The 15,638-nt window shown below is 38.6% G+C and overlaps 1 protein-coding gene and 1 long non-coding RNA gene across 2 annotated transcripts in view; both read left to right on the forward strand.

The window, feature by feature from the left end:
• IL1RAPL2 (interleukin 1 receptor accessory protein like 2) overlaps positions 1–15,638 on the forward strand; it is a 1,092,642-nt gene that overhangs the window by 747,588 nt on the left and 329,416 nt on the right. The gene's annotated exons all lie outside the window — the stretch shown is intronic.
• Positions 5,889–13,047, forward strand: LOC116748127. The gene is made up of 3 exons (XR_004348170.1): positions 5,889–5,950; positions 9,876–9,878; positions 12,929–13,047. It is a non-coding gene; the product is annotated as an uncharacterized LOC116748127 (long non-coding RNA).

The raw sequence follows: 15,638 nt of genomic DNA on the forward strand, positions 1-15,638 counted from the left end.
TGCTTTGATTACATAAACATTCCTGTTTCCCAGATTAGTCTATCCATAATAACATCTGTGAAAAGATGAGGTATGTGTGTAAGCGTAATATCTATAGAGGTTAAAACCACTTCTGCATACTTATTGCCTGCAGGAACCCATGTCATCCAGTTCAGTTTAATGCTGCCATTGTGAGTATGCTTAATGAAAGGTACAAAGATATTTGGTGAATAACCCAGTAGCCACATGCAATAGAGAGATGGGTAGAGTTTTTCCTCACTGATAATCACAAACTCATAGACATTGTTTTCATATGGTCCTGTGAAAAGTCCTCCAGTATATAATTACTAATCCAAATATAGGCATGTGATGCGAACATATGTATATGTATAACTGATTCACTTTGTTATAAAGCAGAAACTAACACACCATTGTAAAGCAATTATACTCCAATAAAGATGTTAAAAAATAACAAATATAGGCATGTGGTCTTAAAAAAAAACCTTTATAGCACATTTAGATGTTTCCTGAAGCTACATTTTCAATTGTACTTCTTGATATAGGAGGTACTTAAAACTATGCTTCATTCTTGGCAAAATCTCCAGTGTTGAATCCTTCTTGTTATGATAAATAACACCATTGAAAGAATTTTGCATCATCTTGTAATGATCTAAACTTGATGTGTACATTAAAATAAGGGATGGAAAAAACTTCATATCTAAAGAAGAAAACCCTGCAATTTTGGCCAATTTTAGAGCTAAAATGAACCTTTATCCTATTTTTGAGGCTGTTATTGATGTTTTTTTAATTTTTAATTTAATTTTATTATACAGCAGGTTCTTATTAGTCATCAATTCTATACACATCAGTGTATACATGTCAATCCCAATCGCCCAATTCATCACACCACCACCACCCCCACCACCATTTTCCCCCCTTGGTGTCCATACGTTATTTCTCTACACCTGTGTCTCAATTTCTGCCCTGAAAACCGGTTCATCTGTATCATTTTTCTAGGCTCCAAATATATGCGTTAATATATGATATTTGTTTTTCTCTTTCTGACTTACTTCACTATGTATGACAGTCTCTAGATCCATCCACGTCTCAGCAAATGACCCAATATCGTTCTTTTTTATGGCTGAGTAATATTCCATTGTATATATGTACCACAATTCTTTATCCATTCATCTGTCGATGGTCATTTAGGTTGCTTCCATGACATGGCTATTGTAAATAGTGCTGCAATGAACATTTGGGTGCATGTGTCTTTTGGAATTATGGTTTTCTCTGGGTATATGACAAGGAGTGGGATTGCTGGATCATATGGTAATTCTATTTATAGCTTTTTAAGAAACGTCCATACTGTTCTCCATAGTGGCTGTATCAAATTACATTCCCACCAACAGTGCAAGAGGGTTCCCTTTTCTCCACAGACTCTCCAGCATTTGTTGTTTGTAGATTTTCTGATGATGCCCATTCTAACTGGTGTGAGATGATACCTCATTATAGTTTTGTTTGTTTGTTTATTTGTGGGACACGGGCCTCTCATTGTTGTGAACTCTCCCGTTGCAGAGCACAGGCTCTGGACGTGCAGGCTCAGTGGCCAAGGCTCACGGGCCCAGCCGCTCCGCGACATGTGGGATCTTCCTGGACTAGGGCACGAACCCGTGTCCCCTGCACTGGCAGGCAGGCTCTCAACCACTGTGCCACCAGGGAAGCCCCTGCAGTTTTTTTTCTTTTTTTTAACATCTCTATTGGTGTATAATTGCCTTATGATGGTGTGTTAGTTTCTGCTTTATAACAAAGTGAATCGGTTATACATATACATATGTTCCCATATCTCTTCCCTCTTGCATCTCCCTCGCTCCCACCCTCCCTATCCCACCCGTCTACGTGGTCACAAAGCACCGAGCTGATCTCCCTGTGCTCTGCGGCTGCTTCCCACTAGCTATCTATTTTATGTTTGGTACTGTATATATGTCCATGCCACTTTCTCACTTTGGCACAGCTTACCCTTCCCCCTCCTCATATCTCCAAGTCCATTATCTAGTAGGACTGTGTCTTTATTCCCATCTGACCCCTAGGTTCTTCATGACCTTTTTTTTTTCTTAGATTGCATATATATGTGTTAGCATACAGTATTTGTTTTTCTCTTTCTGACTTACTTCACTCTCTATGACAGACTCTAGGTCCATCCACCTCACTACAAATATCTCAATTTCGTTTCTTTTTATGGCTGAGTAATATTCCATTGTATATATGTGCCACATCTTCTTTATCCATTCATCTGAAGATGGGCACTTAGGTTGTTTCCACCTCTGGGCTATTGTAAATAGAGCAGCAATGAACATTTTGGTACATGACTCTTTATGAATTATGGTTTTCTCAGGGTATATGCCCAGTAATGGGATTGCGGGGTCATATGGTAGTTCTATTTGTAGTTTTTTAAGGAACCTCCATACTGTTCTCCATAGTGTCTGTACCAGTTCACATTCCCAGCAGCAGTGCAAGAGTGTTCCCTTTTCTCCACACCCTCTCCGGAATTTATTGTTTCTAGATTTTTTGATAATGGTCACTCTGACTGGTATGAGATGATATCTCATTGTAGTTTTGATTTGCATTTCTCTAATGATTAATGATGTTGAGCATTCTTTCATGTGTTTGTTGGCACTCTGTATAACTTCTTTGGAGAAATGTCTGTTTAGGTCTTCTGCCCATTTTTGGATTGGGTTGTTTGTTTTTTTTGTTATTGAGCTGCATGACCTGCTTGTAAATTTTGGAGATTAATCCTTTGTCAGTTGCTTCATTTGCAAATATTGTCTCCCATTCTGAGGGTTGTCTTTTGGTCTTGTTTATGGTTTTCTTTGCTGTGCAAAAGATTTGAAGTTTCATTAGGTCCTATTTGTTTATTTTTGTTTTTATTTCCAATTCTCTAGGAGGTGGGTCAAAAAGGATCTTGCTGTGATTTATGTTGTAGAGTGTTCTGCCTATGTTTTCCTCTAAGAATTTCATAGGTACTGACCTTACATTTAGGTCTTTTATTCATTTTGAGCTTATTTTTGTGTATGGTGTTAGGGAGTGTTCTAATCTAATGCTTTTCCATGTACCTGTTCATTTTTCCCAGCACGACTTATTGAAGAGGCTGTCCTTTCCCTACTGTACATTCCTGCCTCCTTTATCAAAGATAAGGTGACCTTATTCTGTGGGTTTATCTCTGGGCTTTGTATCCTGTTCCATTGATCTATATATCTGTTTTAGTGCCAGTACCATACTGTCTTGATTACTGTAGCTTTGTACTATAGTCTGAAGTCATGGAGCCTGATTCCTCCAGCTCCGTTTTTCATTCTCAAGATTGCCTTGGCTATTTGCAGTCTTTTGTGTTTCCATACAAATTGTTTTTTCTAGTTCTGTAAAAAATTCCAGTGGTAGTTTGATAGGGATTACATTGAATCTGTAGATTGCTTTGGATATTTTCACAATGTTGATTCTTCCAATCCAAGAGTATGGTATATCTCTCCATCTATTTGTATTATCTTTAATTTCTTTCATCAGTGTCTTATAATTTTCTGCATACAGGTCTTTTGTCTCCTTAGGTACGTTTATTGCTAGATATTTTATTCTTTTTGTTGCAATGGTAAATGGGAGTGTTTTCTTGATTTAACTTTCAGACTTTTCATCATTAGTGTGCCAGCGATTTCTGTGCATTAATTTTGTATCCTGCTACTTCATCAAGTTCATTGATTAGCTCTCATAGTTTTCTGGTAACATCCTTAGGATTCTCTATGTATAGTATCGTGTCATCTGCAAACAGTGACAGCTTTACTTCTTCTTTTCCGATTTGGATTCCTTTTCTTCTCTGATTGCTATGGCTAAAACTTCCAAAACTATGTTGAATAAGAGTGGTGAGAGTGGGCAATCTTGTATTGTTCCTGATCTTAGTGAAGATGGTTTCAGTTTTTCACCATTGAGGACATGTTGGCTGTGTGTTTGTCATATATGGCCTTTATTATGTTGGGGAAATTTCCCTCTATGCATACTTTCTGCAGGGCTTTTATCATAACTGGATGTTGAATTTTATCGAAGCTTTCTCTGCATCTATAGAGATGATCATATTGTTTTTCTGCACTTTGTTAATATGGTGTATCACATTGATTGATGTGCATATATTGAAGAATCCTTGCATTCCTGGAATAAACCCCACTTGATCATGGTGTATGATCCTCTTAATGTGCTGTTGGATTCTGTTTGCTAGTATTTTGTTGAGGATTTTTGTATCTATGTTCATCAGTGATATTGGCCTATAGTTTTCTTTCTTGTGACATCCTTGTCTGGTTTTGGTATCAGGGTGATGGTGGCATCGTAGAATGAGTTAGGGAGTGTTCCTTCCTCTGCTATATTTTAGAAGAGTTTGAGAAGGATAGGTGTTAGCTCTTCCCTAAATGTTTGATAGAATTCGCCTGTGAAGCCATCTGGTACTGGGCTTTTGTTTGTTGGAAAATTTTTAATCACAGTTTCAATTTCAGTGCTTGTGATTGGTCTGTTCATACTTTCTACTTCTTCCGGGTACAGTCTCAACAGGTTGTGTGTTTCTAAGAATTTGTCCATTTCTTCCAGGTTGTCCATTTTATTGGCATAGAGTTGCTTGTAGTAATCTCTCATGATCTTTTGTATTTCTGCAGTGTCAGTTGTTACTTCTCCTTTTTCGTTTCTAATTCTATTGATTTGATTCTTCTCCCTTTTTTTCTTGATGAGTTTGGCTAGTGGTTTATCAATTTTGTTTATCTTCTCAAAGAACCAGCTTTTAGTTTTATTGATCTTTGCTGTCGTTTCCTTCATTTCTTTTTCATTTATTTCTGATCTGATTTTTATGATTTCTTTCCTTCTGCTAACTGTGGGGTTTTTTTATTCTTCTTTCTCTAATTGCTTTAAGTGCAAGATTAGGTTGTTTATTCGAGATGTTTCCTGTTTCTTAAGGTAGGCTTGTATTGCTATAAATTTCCCTCTTAGAACTGCTTTTCCTGCATCCCATAGGTGATGGGGTGTCGTGTCTCCATTGTAATTTGTTTCTAGGTATTTTTTGATTTCCTCTTTGATTTCTTCCGTGATCACTTTGTTATTAAGTAGTGTATTGTTTAGCCTCCATGTGCTTGTATTTTTTACAGATCTTTTCCTGTAATTGATATCTAGTCTCATAGCATTGTTGTTGGAAAAGATACTTGATACAATTTCAATTTTCTTTAATTTACAAAGGCTTGATTTGTGACCCAAGATATGATTTATCCTGGAGAATGCTCCATGAGCACTTGAGAAAAATGTGCATTCTGTTGTTTTTGGATGGAATGTCCTGTAAATATCAATTAAGTCCATCTTGTTTTATGTATCATTTAAAGCTTGTGTTTCCTTTTATTTTAATTTTGGATGATCTGTTCATTAGTGAAAGTGGAGTGTTAAAGTCCCCTACTATGAATGTGTTACTGTAGATTTCCCCTTTTATGGCTGTTAGTATTTGCCTTATGTATTGAGGTGCTCCTATGTTGGGTGCATGAATATTTACAGTTGTTATATCTTCTTCGTGGATCAATCCCTTGATCATTATGTAGTTTCCTTCTTTGTCTCGTCTAATAGTCTTTACTTTAAAGTCTACTTTGTCTGATATGAGAATTGCTACTCCAGCTTTCTTTTGGTTTCCATTTGCATGGAATATCTTTTTCCATCCCCTCACTTTCAGTCTGTATGTGTCTCTAGGTCTGAAGTGGGTCTCTTGTAGACACCATATATATGGGTCTTGTTTTTGTATCCATTCAGCCAGTCTGTGTCTTTTGGTGGGAGCATTTAATCCATTTACATTTAAGGTAATTATTGATATGTGTGTTCCTGTTCCCATTTTCTTAAGTGCTTTGGGTTTGTTATTGTAGGTCTTTTCCTTCTCTTGTGTTTCTTGCCTAGAGAAGATCCTTTAGCATTTGTTGTAAAGCTGGTTCGGTGGTGCTGAACTCTCTCAGCTTTTGCTTGTCTGTAAAGTTTTTAGTTTCTCCATCAAATCTGAATGAGATCCTTGCTGGGTAGAGTAATCTTGATTGTGTGTTTTTCTCCTTCATCACCTTAAATATGTCCTCCCAGTCCCTTCTGGCTTGCAGAGTTTCTGCTGAAAGGTCAGCTGTTAACCTTATGGGGATTCCTTTGTGTGTTATTTGTTGTTTTCCCCTTGCCACTTTTAATATGTTTTCTTTATATTTAATTTTTGACAGTTTGATTAATATGTGCCTTGGCGTGTTTCTCCTTGGATTTATCCTATATGCGATTCTCTGTGCTTCCTAGACTTGATTAAATATTTCCTTTCCCATATTAGGGAAGTTGTCATCTATAATCCCTTGAAATATTTTTTCAGTCCCTTTCTTTTTCTCTTCTTCTCTGGAACCCCTAGAATTCGAATGTTGCTGCATTTAATGTTGTCCCAGAGGTCTCTGAGACTGTCCTCAGTTTTTTTCATTCAATTTTCTTTATTCTGCTCTGCAGTAGTTATTTCCACTATTTTATTTTCGAGGTCACTTATCCGTTCTTCTGCCTCCGTTATTCTGATATTGATCCCTTCTAGAGTATTTTTAATTTCATTTATTGTGTTGTTCATCATTGCTTGTTTCATTTTTAGTTCTTCTAGGTCCTTGTTAAATGTTTCTTGCATTTTCCGTATTCTATTTCCAAGATTTTGAATAATCTTTACTGTCATTATTCTGAATGCTTCTTCAGGTAGACTGCCTATTTCCTCATCATTTGTTAGGTCTGGTGGGTTTTTATCTTGCTCCTTCATTTGCTGTGTGTTTTTCTGTCTTCTCATTTTGCTTATCTTACTTTGTTTGGGGTCTCCTTTTTGCAGGCTGCAGGTTCGTAGTTCCCGTTGTTTTTGGTGTTTGTCCCCAGTGGCTAAAGTTGGTTCAGTGGGTTGTGTAGGCTTCCTGGTGGAGGGGACTAGTGCCTGCGTTCTGGTGGATGAGGATGGATCTTGTATTCCTGGTGGGCAGGTCCATGTCTGGTGGTGTGTTTTGGTGTGTCTGTGGCCTTATTATGATTTTAGGCAGCCTCTCTGCTAATGGGTGGGGTTGTGTTCCTGTCTTGCTAGTTATTTGGCATAGGGTGTCCAGCACTGTAGCTTGCTGGTCGTTGAGTGAAGCTGGGTGTTGGTGTTGAGATGGAGATCTCTGGGAGATTTTCTCCGTTTGATATTACGTGGAGCTGAGAGGTCTCTTGTGGACCAGTGTCTTGAAGTTGGCTCTCCCACCTCAGAGGCACAGCACTGATGCTTGGCTGCAGCAGCAAGATCCTTTCATCCCCACGGCTCAGAATAAAAGGAGAAAAATAGAAAGAAAGACAGAAAGAGGATAAAATAAAATAAAATGAAATAAAGTTATTAAAGTAAAAATAATTATTAATAAAAAAAATTAAAAACGGACAGATAGAACCCTAGGACAAATGGTGAAAGCAAAGCTATACAGACAAAATCTCACACAGAAGCATACACATACACTCTCACAAAAAGAGGAAAAGGGGAAAAATTATAAATGTTGCTCTCAAAGTCCACCTCCTCAAGTTGGGATGATTCGTTGTCTCCTCAGTTATTCCACAGATGCAGGGACATCAAGTTGATTGTGGAGATTTAATCCGCTCCTCCTGAAGTGGCTGGGAGAGATTTCCCTTTCTCTTCTTTGTTTGCACAGCTCCAGGGGCTAAGCTTTGGATTTGGCTCTGCCTCTGTGTGTAGGTCACTGGAGGGCGTCTGTTCTTCGCTCAGACCAGACGGGGTTAAAGGAGCTGCTGATTTGGGGGCTCTGGCTCCCTCAGGCTGGGGGTAGGGAGGGGCACGATGCGGGGCGAGCCTGCAAGGGCAGAGGCCGGGATGAAGTTGCACCAGCTGGAGGTGTGCCGTGTGTTCTCCCGGGGAAGTTGTCCCTGGATTCTGGCACCCTGGCAGTGGCAGGCTAAACAGGCTCCCTGGAAGGGAAGCGCGTATAGTGACCTGTGTTTGCACACAGGCTTATTGGTGGTGGAAGCAGCAGCCTTAGCCTCTTATGCCCATCTCTGTTGTCCGCGCTGATAGCTGCGGCTTGCGCCCATCTCTGGAGCTCCTTTAAGCAGCGCTTGTAATCCCCTCTCCTCGCGCACCAGGAAACAAAGAGGGAAATAAAAGTCTCTTGCCTCTTCGGCAGGTCCAGACTTTTCCCCGGACTCCCTCCAGCCTAGCCATGGTGCACTAACCCCTTCTGGCTGTGTTCACACCGCCAGTCCTCTCTCTGTGCTCCCTCCGAAGCTCGAGCCTCAGCTCCCAGCCCCGCCCACCCCGGCGGGTGTGTAGACAAGTGTCTCGGACTGGCGAGTGTTGGTCGGCACTGATCCTCTGTGCGGGAATCTCTCCACTTTGCCCTCTGCACCCCTGTTGCTGTGCTCTCTTCCACCACTCCGAAGCTTCCCCCCTCGCCACCCACAGTCTCCACCTGCAAAGGGGCTTCCTAGTGTGTGGAAACATTTCCTCCTTCACAGCTCCCTCCCACTGGTGCAGGTCCCATCCCTATTCTTTTGTCTCTGTTTATTCTTTTTTCTTTTACCCTACCCGGGTACGTGGGGGGTTTCTTGCTTTTTAGGAGGTCTGAGGTCTTCTGCCAGCATTCAGTAGGTGTTTTGTAGGAGTTGTTCCCCATGGAGATGTGTTTCTGATGTATCTTTGGGGAGGAAGGTGATCTCCACGTCTTACTCTTCTGCCATCTTCCCTCGAACCCCTGAACTGTTTTTTTACTGTTGCTTTAAGAATTCTTTATACATTCTCTATACTATTCCTTTGTTGGATATTTGGTTTGCAAATATTATCTTTTTTTTTTCTTTTTTAATTTTTTAATTTTATTGATTCTTTATACAGCAGGTTCTTATTACTTATCCATTTTATACATATTAGTGTATATATGTCAAACCCACTCTCCCAGTTCATCACACCACCACCACTACCACCCACCACTTCCCCCCCTTGGTGTCCATATGTTTGTTCTCTACATCTGTGTCTCAATTTCTGCCCTGCAAACCAGTTCATATGTACCATTTTTCTAGCTTCCACATTCTGTTTTTCTCTCTCTGACTTCCTTCACTATGTACGACAGTCTTTAGATTCAACCACGTCTCTACAAATGACCCAATATTGTTCCTTTGGATGGCTGAGTAATATTCCATTTAATATACGTACCACATCTTCTCTATCCATTCGTCTGTTGATGGATATTTAAGTTGCTTCCATGACCTGGCTATTGTAAATAGTGCTTCAATTAACACTGGGGTGCATGTGTCTTTTTGAATTACAGTTTTCTCCAGATATATGCCCAGTAGTGGGATTGCTGGGTCATATGGTAATTCTATTTTTAGTTTTTTAAAGAACCTCCAATACTGTTCTCCATAGTGGCTGTATCAATTTACATTCCCAGCACCAGTGCAAGAGGGTTCCCTTTTCTCCACACCCTCTCCAGCGTTTGTTGTTTGTAGATTTTCTCATGATGCCCATTCTAACTGGTATGAGGTTATACCTTATTGTAATTTTGATTTGCGTTTTGCTAATAATTAGTGATGTTGAGCAGCTTTTCATGTGTTTGTTCACTATCTGTATGTCTTCTTTGGAGAAATGTCTATTTAGGTCTTCTGCCCATTTTTGGATTGGGTTCTTTGTTTTTTAATATTGAGCTGCATGAACTGTTTATATATTTTGGAGATTAATCCTTTGTCCATTGATTCATGTGCAAATATTTTCTCCCATTCTGTGGATTGTTTGTTCATCTTGTTTGTAGATTCCTTTGCTTTGCAAAAGCTTTTAAGTTTCATTAGATCCCATTTGTTTCGTTATGTTTTTATTTCCATAACTCTAGGAAGTGGATCAAAAAAGATCTTGCTGTGATTTATATCAAAGAATGTACTTCCTATGTTTTCTTCTACAAGTTTTATAGTGTCCAGTCTTACACTTAGACCTCTAATCCATTTTGAGTTTATTTTTGTGTATGGTTTTAGGGAGTGTTCTAATTTCTTTCTTTTACATGTAGCTGTCCAATTTTCCCAGCACCATTTATTGAAGAGACGGTCTTTTCTCCATTGTGTATCCTTGCCTCCTTTGTCATAGATTAGTTGACCATAGGTGCGTGTGTTTATCTCTGGGTTTTCTATCCTGTTCCATTTATGTATATTTCTGTTTTTGTGCCAGTACCACATTGTCTTGAGTTCTGTAGCATTGTAGTATGTCTGAAGTCAGGGATCCTAATTCCTCCAGATCTGTTTTTCTTTCTCAAGATTGCTTTGGCTATTCGGGGTCTTTTGTGTTTCCATTAAATTGGGAATTTTTTTGTTCTAGTTCTGTGAAAAATGCCATTGGTAGTTTGATAGGGATTGCATTGAATGTGTAGATTGCTTTAGGTAGTATAGTTATTTTCAAAATGTTGATTCTTCCAATCTGAGAACATGGTATATCTCTCCATCTATTTTTATCATCTTTAATTTCTTTCATCAGTGTCTTATAGTTTTCTCCATACAGGTTTTATCTCTCCCTAGGTAGGTTTATTCCTAGGTATTTTATTCTTTTTGTTGCAATGGTAAATGGGAGTGTTTCCTCAATTTCTCTTTCAGATTTTTCATCATTAGTGTGTAGGAATGCAAGAGATTTCTGGGCATTAATTTTGTATCCTGCAACTTTACTAAATTCAGTGATTAGCTCTAGTAGTTTTCTGGTGGCATCTTTCAGATTCCCTATGTATAGTATCATGTCGATTGCTAACAGTAGCAGTTTTACTTCTTCTTTTCCAATTTGTATTCCTTTTATTTCTTTTCCTTCTCTGATTGCCATGGCTAGGACTTCCAACACTGTGTTGAATTGGAGTGGTGAGAGTGGACATCCTTGTCTTGTCCAGATCTTAGAGGAAATGCTTTCAGTTTTTCACCATTGAGAACGATGTTTGCTGTGGGTTTGTTGTATATGGCCTTTATTTTGTTGAGGTAGGTTCCCTCTATGCCCACTTTCTGGAGAGTTTGTATCATAAATGGGTGTTGAATTTTGTCAAAGTTTTTTCTGCATCTTTTGAGATGATCATATGGTTTTTCTTCTTCGATTTGTTAAAATGGTGTATCACATTGATTGATTTGGGTATATTGAAGAATCCTTGCATCCCTGGGATAAATCCCACTTGATCATGGTGTATGATCCTTTTAATGTGTTGTTGGATTCTGTTTGCTGGTATTTTATTGAGAAGTTTTGCATCTATATTCATCAGTGATATCGGTCTGTAATTTTCTTTTATTGTAGTATCTTTGTCTGGTTTTGGTATCAGGGTGATTGTGGTCTCAGAGAATGAATTTGGGGGTGTTCCTTCCTGTGCTATTTTTTGGAAGAGTTTGAAAAGGATGGGTGTTAGCTCTTCTCTAAATGTTTGATTGAATTCACCTGTGAAGCCATCTGGTCCTGGACTTTTGTTTGTTTGAAGATTTTAAATCACAGTTTCCATTTCATTACTTGTGATTGGTCTCTTCATATTTTCTATTTCTTCTGGGTTCAGTCTTGGAAGGTTATACCTTTCTAAGAATTTGTCCTGTTCTTCCAGGTTGTCCATTTTATTGGCATAGAGTTGCTTGTAGTAGTCTCTTAGGATGCTTTGTATTTCTGCAGTGTCTGTTGTAACCTCTCCTTTTCATTTCTAATTTTATTGATTTGAGTCCTCTCCCTCTTTTTCTTGATTAGTCTGGCTAATGGTTTATCAAATTTGTTTATATTCTCAAAGAACCAGCTTTCAGTTTTATTGATCTTTGCTATTGTTTCCTTTGTTTCTCTTTCATTTATTTCTGCTCTGATCTTTATGATTTCTTTCCTTCTGCTAACTTTGGGTTTTGTCTGTTCTTCCTTCTCTAGGTCCTTTAGGTGTAAGGTTAGATTGTTTATTTGAGATTTTTCTTGTTTCTCGTCATAGGCTTGTATTGTATAAACTTACCTCTTAGAACTGCTTTTGTTGAATCCCATAGGTTTGGGATAGTTGTGTTTTCATTGTCATTTGTCTCTAGGTATTTTTTGATTTCCTCTTTGATTTCTTCAGTGATCTCTTGGTTATTTAGTAACGTATTGTTTAGCTTTCATGTGTTTGTGTTTCTTATGGTTTTTTTCCCTGTAATTCATTTCTAATCTCATAGCGTTGTGGTCAGAACAGATGCTTGATATGATTTCAATTTTCTTAAATTTACCAAGGTTTGATTTGTTATCCAAGATGTGATCTATCCTGGAGAATGTTCCATGCGCACTTGAGAAGAAAATGTAATCTGCTGTTTTTGCATGGTTTGTCCTCTGAATATCAATTAAATCTATCTGGTCTATTGTGTCATTTAAAGCTTCTGGTTCCTTATTAATTTTCTTTTTGGATGACCTGTCCATTAGTGTAAGTGAGGTGTTAAAATCCCCCACTATTACTGTGTTACTGTTGATTTCCTCTTTTATAGCTGTTAGCAGTTGCCTTATGTATTGAGGTGCTCCTATGTTGGGTGCATATATATTTTTGTAATTGTTCTATCTTCTTCTTGGATTGATCCCTTGATCATTATGTAGTGTCCTTCCTTGTCTCTTGTAACACTCTTTATTTTAAAGTCTATTTATCCTATATGTGTATAGGTACTCCAGATTTCTTTTGATTTCCATGGAATATCTTTTTCCATCTCCTTACTTTCCGTCTACATGTGTCCCTAGGTCTGAAGTGGGTCTCTTGTAGACAGCATATATTTGGGTCTTGTTTTTGTATCTATTCAGCCAATCTGTGTCTTTCAGTTGGAGCATTTAATCCATTCATGTTTAAGGTAATTATAGATATGTATGTTCCTCTGACCATTTTCTTAATTGTTTTGTGTTTGTTTTTGTAGGTCCTTTTCTTTTCTTGTGTTCCTTTAGCTTTTGTTTTAGAGCTGGATTTGTGGTGCTCAATTCTGTTAGCTTTTGCTTGTCTGTAAAACATTTGATTTCTCTATCAAATCTGAATGAGGTCCTTGCTGGGTAGAGTAATCTTAGTTGTAGGTTCTTCCCTTTCATCACTTTAAATATGTCATGCCACTGCCTTCTGGCTTGTAGAGTTTCTGCTGAGAAATCAGCTGTTAACCTTATGGAAATTCCCGTGTATATTATTTGTCATTTTTCCGTTGCTGCTTTCAATAATTTTTCTTTGTCTTTATTTTTGCCAGTTTGAGTTCTGTGTGTCTCAGTGTGTTTCTCCTTGGGTTATCCTGTATGGGACTTGGGTGGCTCTTTCCTTCCCCATGATAGGGACATTTTCGACTTTAATCTCTTCAGATATTTTCTCAGGTCCTTTCTCTCTCTCTTCGCCTTCTGGGACCCCTATAATGCGAATGTTGTTGCGTTTAATGTTGTCCCAGAGATCTCTTAAGCTGTCTTTGTTTCTTTTCATTCTTTTTTCTTTATTCTGTTCCATGGCAGTGAATTCCACCATTCTGTCTTCCAGGTCACTTATCCATTCTTCTGCCTCAGTTGTTCTGCTATTGATTCCTTCTAGTGTAGTTTTCATTTCAGTTATTGTATTGTTCATCTCTGTTTGTTTGTTCTTTAACTCTTCTAAGTCTTTGTTAATCATTTCTTGTATTTTCTTGATCTTTGCCCCCATTCTTTTTCTGAGGTTCTGGTCATCTTCACTATCATTATTCTGAATTCTTTTCCTGGAAGGTTGCCTATTTCTACTTCATTTAGTTGTTTTCCTGGGGTTTTAACTTGTTCCTTCATCTGGTACATAGCCCCCTGCCTTCTCATCTTGTCTCTCTTTCTGTGAATGTGCTTTTTGTTCCACAGCCTGCAAGATTGTAGTTCTGGTGGATGAGGCTATCTAAGAGGCTTGTGCAAGTTTCCTGATGGGAAGGGCTGGTGGTGGGTAGAACTGGCTGTTCCTCTGGTGGGCAGAGCTGAGTAAAACTTTAATGCAGTTGTCTGCTGATCTATGGGGCTGGGTTCCCTCCCTGTTGGTTTTTTGGCCTGAGGCAACCCAACACTGGAGCCTATTGGGGCTATTTGGTGGGGCTAATGGTGGACTCTGGGAGGACTCATGCCCAGGAGTACTTGCCAGAACTTCTGCTGCCCATGTCCTTGTCCTCATGGTGAGAGACAGCCACCCCCTGCCTCTGCAGGAGACCCTCCAACACTGGCAGGTAGGTCTGGTTCAGTCTCCTATGTGGTCACTGCTCCTTCCCTTGTGTCCTACCATTCACACTACTTTGTGTGCCCCCTCCAAGAGTGGAGTTTCTGTTTCCCCCAATCCTGTTGAAGTCCTGCAATCAAATCCCACTAGCCTTCAACGTCTGTTTCTCTAGGAATTCCTCCTCTCGTTGCCGGACCCCCAGGTTGGGAAGCCTGATGTGTGGCTCCAAACCTTCACTCCAGTGTGTGGACTTCTGTGATATAAGTGTTCTCCAGTTTGTGAGTCACCCACCCTGCAGTTATGTGATTTGATTTTATTGTGATCGCTCCCCTCCTATGTCTCATTGTGGCTTCTCCTTTGTCTTTGGATGTGGGGTATCTTTTTTGGTGAGTTCCAGTGTCTTCCTGTCAATGATTGTTCATCAGTTAATTGTGTTTCCAGTGCTCTCGCAAGAGGGAGTGAGAGCCCGTCCTTCTACTCTGCCATCTTGAACCAGTCTCCAGATATTTTCTTCTACTATGTAAGTTGTCTTTTCCTCATGTAAGAGGGTCTTTAACAGAGCAAATGTTTTTAATTTGATGATATCTAATTTATTAGTTTTTCCTTTTCTGGATTGTGCTTTTGTTGTCAACTCTAAGGACTCTGTGCCTAACTCTGGATTCTAAAGATATTCTCCTGTGTCTTTTTTTCCTAAATGTTTTATAGTTTAAAATTTTATATTTAAGTCCATGGTCCATTTTAGTTAACTTTTATATAAGGAATGAGTTTTAGGTCAAGGTTCTTTTTTTTTATTACAAATGTACCATCGTTCTGGCATTATTTGTTGAAAATGCTATACTCCCTCCAATGAATTGTTTTTCCCCTTTGTCAAAAATCTATTTTGCATGATTCTGAAGGTTTGTTTCTGGGTTTTATATCTTTTCCATTCATCTATGTCTGTCCCTCCACAAATACCACACCACCTTGATAATTGTAGGTATATAATAAGACTTACTTTAGGTAGAGTGATTCCTCCCAACTAATTCTTCTTTGTCAAGATTGTTTTCACTATTCTAGGGCCTGTGACTTTTCATATAAACTTTAGAATAAGCCTGAATATGAAAATACTTTGCTGAGATTAGGAAATAAATTACATTATACTTAAAAACTTTTGGGGGGAGAATTGATATATTTACTATGTTGAGTCTTCCAATCTATGAACACGTGATTTATCTCCATTTAGATAGTGTTCTTTGATTTCCCTCATGAGTACTTTGTAGTTTTCAACATGCAGATCCTGTACATGTTTTGTTAAGTTTGTGGCTATTTCATCACCTTGTAGAGATTATAAATGGTGTTGTGTTTTAAATTTTGGTTTCTACATGTTTATTATTAGTATACAGAAATACACTTGAGTTTTTGTGCATTTATCTTTTGTGTGTGTCCTGTGAATTTGCTGAGCTCATTTATTAGTTTTACTGTTTGTTGGGAGGT

This window comes from Phocoena sinus, chromosome X (genome assembly GCF_008692025.1).
Source record: "Phocoena sinus isolate mPhoSin1 chromosome X, mPhoSin1.pri, whole genome shotgun sequence".
NCBI lineage: Eukaryota > Metazoa > Chordata > Mammalia > Artiodactyla > Phocoenidae > Phocoena > Phocoena sinus.